This window comes from Cloeon dipterum, chromosome 2 (assembly GCF_949628265.1).
Source record: "Cloeon dipterum chromosome 2, ieCloDipt1.1, whole genome shotgun sequence".
In the NCBI taxonomy this organism is placed as follows: domain Eukaryota; kingdom Metazoa; phylum Arthropoda; class Insecta; order Ephemeroptera; family Baetidae; genus Cloeon; species Cloeon dipterum.
In genome coordinates this window covers 24,873,252-24,882,953 of record NC_088787.1, presented here as the reverse complement: position 1 = coordinate 24,882,953, position 9,702 = coordinate 24,873,252, and the positions used below count along the sequence as shown (strand labels likewise).

General features: G+C 39.8%; 1 protein-coding gene across 8 annotated transcripts in view; it reads left to right on the top strand.

Moving 5' to 3' along the window:
• Nucleotides 1–7,917: 7,917 nt before the first annotated feature.
• Nucleotides 7,918–9,702, top strand: part of LOC135936010 (titin homolog) — a 49,133-nt gene continuing 47,348 nt past the window's right edge. For 3 of the 8 annotated variants that reach the window (XM_065478679.1, XM_065478675.1, XM_065478678.1), the window contains exon 1: nucleotides 7,946–8,096. The gene's annotated coding sequence lies outside the window, so the exon portion shown is untranslated. Of the gene's footprint in view, nucleotides 8,097–9,702 lie in introns of all 8 variants that reach the window. The other 5 variants (XR_010574270.1, XR_010574269.1, XM_065478681.1 and 2 more) reach the window with 4 other exon arrangements.

The window sequence follows — 9,702 nt, the reverse complement described above, 5'->3', positions numbered from 1 at the left end:
GAGGAATGTATGTGGTCATGTATGTATGAGGTGTGAGGTTGAGAAGGAGACTCGAGGGGAAACGATGACAGTTTCAGTTTCCAGCTTTCGGATCGAGTATGAAGCAGGGATGATGATAGAAACAGAGGTGACGTACAAAGTGACATTATTTATTATTTCATTTCTTACAAAGTCCTCATTAACTCTATGAGAAATGAGAATTTGATTACTATGAAATGGCGTTATGTCCAGACCTGCTTTCAAGCGAAAAGCGAAAATGCACACCCGCCACTCACACACTCTCGCCCCGCCTCGTTCAAAAACACTTGATACAATATGTTGTATCTTGTTTCGACCCGCTCGTGGGGCTTTGCTCACTCAGCAAGCAGCAGTCAGTGTTCTCAGCACTCAGCATTATTTGATGGAAACAGAAAAGCGAAAAATATGTTTCTTTAACAACGCATGCTTCCAAGAATAATTCTCTAAATATTACACACCATAAAATTTGGAATGCAACTAGATAGAAACTGTGGCACGAAAATAAGTGCTTTACTTTTGCCTTGTACCAGTAATGGCAAAAAATTATGGGGAGATAATATGTAAAGAAAAAATATTGTGAAATGTTATCTCTTATGTGTGTTCAGGAGACTTTTAAGGGTAATTGTCAATTTTACCGAATTTATTTCTCCATCCTGAATTTTACATATGTTGTTAGGGGTGTTTCATAGTGTGTAACCTGAAATTTTGAGCAAAAAATTCGGGGGCTTTTTTGGGAAGTCACGATTTTCGAAAACGGAAAATTTCACATAGTAAATCCGAAATATCAAGGTATCTTCGGTTCAGATTGGAATTTCGATGTGGTTTTTTCACCTCCACACGTAACTTTTTCAGTAGAACAAATTTGCCATTGGTCAAAAATTTGTAGGTCAAAGGTCAAGGTCACAAATTCGCGTGCAAAATGTTCAATTAAAAATATCGCAAAATACGCCCCCTCGGATTTTTTTCATGAAAACGTAAAAAATCTAGCCCTGAATTTGTAGAATCGAATGGTGAAGAGAAATCGATGGAGACTCTGATAGATCGCGAGATATTTTGAATTTAAGGATTCGTGTCACGCGTCCGGCACGACGACAATATCATCCGGCAATTTTACTTTCGTAATTTACGTCGAAATTTGATATGTAACCCACATGTTATGCATATGATTACCTAGAAAAATAAACGAGCTTTCCAGTGGTGTGCTTACATTTTGTTTTGGTTTCAAACTTCTCAAGAAATAGCGGCGCGCGAAAAGAAAATATAAATTTTTCAAATATTGACATTTTTACAAATCTCAAATCTCGGGTTCTAACCATCAGAATTGCAAAAACTACCCACCGTTGGACTCGTATCGACCTTCCCTGACCAGCTGAAAGGTTTAGGGGTGTTTACCCTCCACCCCTAAGTTGCTGAACTTCAACCCCCAAGAAAAAAAAACAAAAAATGTAGCATCTTACAGTTAGGGGTATTTATCTAAATCACTTCATCATCTTGAAATAATAAAGCATATACTAAGGGAATTAAAGTAAAACATCATTTTTAAAATTAAATCAACGTTATTAAAAGTGAAATTTATGCGTTGAAAGGCGATCCTGCTTTTATCTGATTTTAAAATACACATTGAAGTGTATTTTATTTATTCACAAACAATCTCAGGATGTAGAAATTAATAACTCACGCCGTTGAAATTTTTAAGAACCTGCTATTCATGCTTAGTGTTATAATACAATTTTATTTTAGTTCGATTAAAAGGTGCAGAGAAGCTTAGAGAACATGAGGCAGATCAGGAGCCTTGACACAATAGAAGAATTATAAAATTAGCTCCTTCAGTTGTCGATGACAAGCCGTTTGACAAATGATCGATCGGCGCGCTGTGTGTTTTGTGCTATCTGACTGAGAGAAGACAAGAACAAGAGTGCCTAGGGTCCTCGATCGCCTAATGGCCACAACTAGTTCACGTTCAGCTTGATAAAAAAATCAATTATCAGCCGCAAAAGGAAGTGTGAAAAATACTAATTGCACTACGGACCGCGTAAAATTCTTTGGAATTGTTTTTGTCGTGCACTCAACCTTGAACAATCCATTGGCCAGAAAAATAATCCTGTGTATTAAACATAATTGATTTCAATCGATTTGCAATTAGTTAAAGGCGTTAATTGATATACAACAAAACTACATTCATTTTCTCGCGCCTCCGATAAATCTGGAGAAATCGGCTGTGATCAGATGAAAAATCCGCGGCGTATGCAGATCACAATTAAAATTTCTTTGCTGAGAGTGCGTCGGATTCGCTCAGCTCACTGAGAGAGAGAAAAAAAAACATTTACATGCACGCAAGTACAAGGCATGTGTTTCACAAAACGCTGACCGAGAGTGTGCTGTGTGCCATACATAATGAGAGTGCTGATTAATTCCAAATAAGGAATCCGGCGGCTTACTGATTTTAGTCCAAGGCCTCCGCTCATTTATTTATCTGCAGCCCCGCGAGACACTTGATACTTTGCACTCTGCTGCTAATATTCGCCTCGTTTCCCTCGCTATACCGCTATTTTTACCACACTTGCTACCAATTACTCGTTTCAACGCAAAATTTATCACTGTTGAATTTTTTACTGCAAGTTATTAATTTTAACAGGCCAAAATATCCCCCAAAAACGCCAGAAATTTAATAGTTTTTTATGTCTGACTACGAGTTGAAGTGAATTGGCTCTTTCAGTAATTCCAATTCCAGTTAATCTAATGTGATAAAATTTATTTTTTGTGACCTGGCATTATACAGACTTGTCCTTGTTGTTAAAAGGGTTAAAAGAGTACAAGAAATTACTATGTACACCTTAAATTATTTTAAAAATAGATTATATAAGTTGAAACACGTTAATTTTTATTTTCAATCAAAATCGTCAGGTATCAAAAGAAACAGTTTTTTACTATTTTCAATTATTTTTCTAAATAATCAGCCCTGCTTCAAGTTAAAACCGTGTAAAATTTAAGAAAAGTCCCAAAGTTCTATAATATTTTTTTTACTGTAATTCATTTATAATTTCTGAGTGCATTTGTGTTTGTCTGTAATTAGCAAATTTAATCACAGTTACTTATTAGACTATCATACAAAAGGAAATTCAAATTAGCGGCGCAAAGAGTGCTAACTCAATTTTGTGGACTGTAAGTTTGCCGTAATGAGCAAATAATGCTTTCATTTCATCATGATTGAAATGAGCACGTATTTCCCTCGCACGATTACGATTATAATAAAACATTTAATATATATGGTAATGATGCATTGCATATTATGAAACTGCTTTTTCTTGGTGAAATTAAGTTATGGAGATGTCTGTGTTTGATAACTATAAAAGGAGCATTTTCGGCGTGTAGTGTCCACTCCAGTCCAGAAGAGTAACTTCACTAGAAACGGTCGACCCTGAATTAATAACGATCCGATGCACTATGACCTAGATTGCGGCGTGGACCTCTCGAGAGCCAAGCTGTCCGCACCGATAAATAAAGGTGCGCGCGACAGACACGTCAACAACAACTGCTGCGCGCGTTCAGAATATAAAAAATGCGTTCCATCTGCCGATTTCGTCGTCGTAGTCTTAGCTCGGATTTTACATTGGATTGGAAACTCGTTAATTACATTGTTTCTGATCGCCTTTTTTACTTCTATAATTGTGCTGCTTATTAGCATCGAGAACAATGCACAATGAGCAAGAATATGACTGCGAGCAGAAAAAAATAAGTGAAGCGTTTCGCAATATGGAAAATAAAACGAATTGCCATGTGTGACTGATCACGACTCGGTCGTTCGTATTATTAAACGATGAAAGTCCATCTGCTGATTTGCCATTGATTTATTGTTGTGGGCGCGGGAGTTGTTGGGCGCGCGCGAGAACAGAGCGATATTTTGAGCAGAGAGACAAAGGCCAGACAGAATATTTTAATATGCATACGCCTTTGTTAGGTCGATACTTTATCGACGCGCACGATCGCCAATTCGTTCGAGATTAATTATGGACGGCTCAGTTTAACAAATCAATTGCGTGCGTGTGGGACGAAATCCTCTGGAAAAACGCAAAGCATGCGAACGTGAGTGAACACGCCAAAAACTTAATTGATATCTTGTGTTCGCTTTTTTTTGTAATGGTGCAAATTTGACTAGAGGTTCAAAACCACGATAGCTGTCGGTTACTTTGACGTCAGACGTCAGAGACTGGTAAGAATAGATTAAATTAAATTATGTAACTACATATCAGTGCGACAAAACGGTGGGGATACAAACTCTAAGTATATAATGCCAATATCTATACAGCCAGGGAAATATCGTGGTTACTGTTTTGTAGACGGTTGTTTTGCATACTATTCAAAATTTAGACTATCTGTGAAAAAGGAACTTAATAGAGAGCGCCGGAAAATTGATCTTTTTGTGTACTAAATGTTGTGAATTATACAATTTAAAGAGCAATAACTGATAATTTGAGACCGTTTTTCTCAAAATGAAAGAACTATATCTCAAATAGATTCTGATCGTGAGAATATATGTAAATCCAAGAAGAATTTTAAATAGAAATAACAACTTAGTTCTTAGTCAAAGAGCCTTAAGTTTAAATCTTTTCCATATGTCATGTCGAAAAAAATATTTCATCTTTTAGGTTAGCATGGTGCAAATTCGGGTAAGAATGTCATGGTGATTTCAAAAAGTGCAGCCAAACCGGTCCTGGTTTTGCTTCCTAATAAGAGCGTCTTGTAAAATTATTTTGATTTGAAGGCCAAGCTACAACTAATTGAGTGAAATTTTAAGATAGGGCAGTTCTTTTCCTTTCATGTAAAATGAAGTCAAATATAAATCTCTGCATTTTTAAGAAATTTCAATTATATGTCCCAATTAAATATTTAATCTTTTAAAGGAGACAAAGGTTGGGATTTAGAAATTTTTTCTTTTGTCTCCATTCAGACCTGCTACAATTTAAATTTAGAGGATTCTCGAATAAACACATGTTACGGTGTTTCAAGCTTCTTTGGATGGTTTAAAAGCCCTCATTACACCATCAAAGGAGGCAAATTGATCCGAGCCATAATTCGAGGTGAAATAAACCCGTCTGGTGGATTACAAGAGGCGACGATCGCGTGGCAGATGAGAAGAGGTGTTTGCAAAAATCCGGACAGCGCGAGCGAGTTGACGGCGGCGGCGGCGGCACAGCTGTTGATGAGTCAGTGAATCTGGCCGCGAGACTTTACGTCACACACAAGGCCTCCGCGCCGCGCCGTGTGTGCGGAGAAAGTGGCCGGCGCGCGCGTTGCTTTTCCTTTCACGCGTCGCGTTTCGGCCGCTTGCCGGCCGCCTGTGGCCGCTGTCGGCCCGGCCTGCACGCCCCGGCGCCATTTCCGGCCGGGCCGAGCACCAGCCGCGGCCCAGGGGCCGTTGAGGCGACTCCGGGGGCGGCAAGCGCGCCCCCAGCACCACGTGCGCGCATGGAGGCCAGGTGCGGCCCATCTGCTCGCCGAATATATTCGATCGCCAACCGGCCTCGATAGAGGCCGCGCACTTTTTGCCGGCCCCTCGCCGCGCCGGCCGGACCCACGAGACTCCTGGGGCCGCCGCCAGCCGTCCCAAACTGCTTTTCCAGACCACTATGGAGCCTCTTATATCACTGGGTGGTCGCCGATTAACCGTGTTGCAAAAGAACATCACAGAGGCCTTTTCGCAATAATTGTCGAGATTTAAATCTCTACCCGCGTGCATAATGTGTCAGCCTCGCGATTTTAGGTTTTAATTCCATGCAATCGTCAGGGGTGCAGCCCGACTGGCGAGACACACAACGTTTGAGAACGAAACACGGATAAAATTAATGGCATATTACATAAACTCAAGAAATTAGTTTTTTGTAATAGTTGCAATTGACTAATATTATAGCTTGAAAATTACAAACCACTAGAAGAAAGTAAAAGACAGTTTATGGATAATTCCAGTTTGCTAATAGAAGATTAAGTGTTCTAAACCGACCCTAAATTAACTGCCGCAAGCCACCTATTAGCCTTAAAACCACTTTGGAAATAACGAAAAGTATCTGGAGACTTTTTAGCACAAAGCACCCATCCTCTAGATGGAAGCCGCGATAGAAATCATTATCTTGGAATTTGAACTTTCAAAAACCATAAGTGCAAATTTTATTATGCAATTAATTCTTTTACATGATAATTTAAAACCGTAACGAAACATCAGATCGGCGCTGGCAATCAAATAAATCACGAGGAAATCAGGTGAATGTGCGACGTAGAAAAGAAATGCGCCATTGTTCGGCATTGAAAGAAATGCGCGCTATGATCAATTACAGCGAACAGGATACTTATTGCGGCGTCACCAAATATGCATTCCTTTTTCGTTTCACAACAACATGCAGACAGATGTTAATTTTGCTCCTGTTTCAAAATAAGTGTATCACCTTCAGCATTGGCGAATCGTAATAATTTTAATGACTTTATGGCTACTAATGTGTCCACTAAGCAGGCGATTTGTGCAATTTCGCAACCAAACGGAGTGTGCTGGTCCACATCTTTCATCCTCACCCTTGAAACAGCTTTTTTTGCTAACGGTTTCAAGTTACGTTTCTAAACAACCTCTATTGTTTAAGTAAAATTCATAGTTCTTACAAAGTTGGTTGATATTATCCAATTTAGCAGACAAAATCTTAATTGGAATTTATTGTGTTCCAATTTTTTTCATTATCGCTTGAAAATAATATTTATTTTAATCGGTTTATTTTGTAACAACTACTAAATTATGAATTAAGGCGCTACTATGACGCCAAAACTTGGAAACTTGGAAGTTTTTTTAGCAACGACGATGAAACCAGTTTCTTTTTCAAAATGGAATTAAATCTGAATTAAGTTTTAAGCCTGGAATTGAATATTATTGCTGTTTCAAAATGACTTTTTGCCACTCCATTTTCCAAGAGAAAATTTCCATCAAGTCAATGCCAACTGCGTTCTTGGTGCCTGGACCTGTTGTTGTGTTCTCTTGGCCTGAGGCCGCGTTTTGTCATTATCTTTTCCCTGTTTCACTCTGCTGCTGTTCTCGAGTGGCAAACAAGTCCCCCATTCGATTCAGCTGCAAAAGGAGCTCGCGTCGCTTCTCAGAAATAAAAGCAGCGACTTATATATTATATAATTGCGAAATCAATTACTTTACATTGCGTGAGCTATGAGAGATAATAACACGTTGTAAATTTCATGCATTTCTTCCCACGCAAAAGTGGTAATTCGAGCCTCTGGTGTCGGCAAATTGCTTTTAATGTGCTTTATACTGCGGACTGAGTAATGTATCGAATACTTTCCACCACTCGCAGTGTGAAATAAAAGCGCGTATACGGCCCGCGTTTCCAATTTGACAGATTAATTAGCACGCGTCTCGTGAAAAGTGACGTTAAACGCTTATTAATTACGAATTAAACCACGGTGTGTTGCTTGTCTAACATCTCGACAATTCATTCCTTAAGCAAATGGTTACGCAATAGTTTCTGTGTTTTTGCTCTCTTTCATACAAAGTTAAAGCTGCTCGCTCAAGAGCGAAAAAGAAGTGCAGCAACTCTACTTTTCTCTCAAGTGGCTGGCGACGAGGGATCCATTTCTCGCTGGTCGTGTGATTCATCCGCCGCGTAATCTGCACATCGAGCAGCTTAAGCCACGGCTGGGCCGTCCGTCAACAGTGGAGAACCCGAATTCCCACGCACTGCGTTGCGACTAAGACCATTGCGGCAGGGTCCAAGCGGCCGCTCGAAGGGCCCAACTGCGCTCCAAAGGGTCTGCAATACAGCCGGTGGTGAAACGCGATATTCGGCGACACACATTTCGCGTACGTGCAGTGTTTTGAGGCTGCGAGCGCGAGCTGTGCCGCTGCCGAGCAAGCGAACACGCAGTGTTCTTTCTGCAAGACTCCCACCCTGGCGGCGAGGCGAGGCCTCAGTCTGCGCCAGGTCGCCGCACGGGCAGCAAGCACACCGTCCCCGACACAAACACACAGCCGAATCAGTGTTTATCACATCCGCACGGACGTACGCGCCGAACACGCCTGAAGATTTGTAAAGGTGAGTACGCCTTTACCGCCTTTTCAGACGGAAAAATCATCCACGTGCCCGAGCGCTGCGGAAAAATCGGAGTACGGGATTTGTCCCTTTTTTGCGGGTTTTGATTTTCGCGGTGTCTGAGACAATTTATCATTCGGATTAGATTTAAAGCGGTTTACAAGGGAGAGCAAGCTGGTTCAAACCTTTGCACTAAATTTAATTAAAATTACGGAAAAATTAAATTTATTTTAAGTTGTATTTTCAATTTTCTGCTAGCTAAAGATCCTTAGATCCTCTCTGGATCTCTATTTTTTACAACAAAACGCTGCCACCAGAAGATTTTGTTCGTTTTTCATTCGAATTACAAAATTTTGGAACTAATGGTGACATATGGCCTGTCAAGGCTGATTTGAAGGACGTTTGCGCGTGTCAGCGGAGCAAATTTTCTCCTTTCTATTTCTTTTGTTTTGGGCAAAGAAGAATTTATAAGGTAAATATTTTTTGAAAAAAATCAGATAATAAAGTTCAGGTACATCAAGTGTCGGTGTTCATTTATCAACATTTTCATGAGTTTTTAATGATTTTCAAAAAATGTTTTGAAAGTGACAATAGACAACAACTTAATGAAATACCAGAACGTGAACAGTCATCAATTTCATTTTTATTCGTGCACTACAAAGATTAAACTAAATTAAATTAAAGTTTTTTATGAGCTTAAATGTTGAAACTAAAACCAAGATTTGTTGAAGGTGAGACTCTTGGGACGTTTTTTAGAAGAGGGTTCAAATTTAATTAAACTGTCTGTACAGAAAAGCTTATCTTCACTATTGACACACTATATTTCACCAAAAGTGACAAACTTGAAGTGTTTTGATGTGCGGAAACTGCATTTTTATCTTCGTGACAGATAAGAAAAGCGGTAAAATTGTAAAACCTTTGAACGGAGTGGATGGCATGTTAATTTCTTTTCCTTCACTTACTCATTCGGGCAAAGAGAAACCGATCGAATGTGTATCCCGTTGATTTCTCTTTCACTCGCCCCCAGTTGATTTATCTCGCGCGCACAGTGTTACCCTTAAATGGAAGAATCCACCTTCTGTCGACAATCAATTAAAACTGCCTGAGCGCGTACTTTGACTTCGATCGAGTTAAATCACGCGGCTTGCTTCAGCGAAGCAAAAATATATTATTGGGAAACAGCTGTTTTTTGCAATCCGTTTGCCCTTTTAAGGAAGTCTCGGCCCTGGCGCTTGTCAGAAAACGCTGACGAATCGCGCCGCCAGCCTGCTGTGTTGATCTTTTACAATGCGCTTATAATTTATGCCGCTCCACCAGATGATAATGAATTTGAACCTTTATAGGCAAATGAGAATTGCTTTCATTTCGGCCCTGGAGGTCGCAGGTCAATGCTGGGTAAACACTTAATGAAAGTGATCGCCCCGGCAAACCAAACAACACAATATACATATGGGTGTAGCAAAAACTGAACTCTGTAAAATCACCACGTCATTAGGATTTGAGCACATTGGTGCTGGATATAAAACTCGGAATATCCCATTGTTTGTTTTAAGAGTATACAAGGTGAAAAAGTAGCTGTTATTGTTGTTCTACACTTCACATTTTTGAC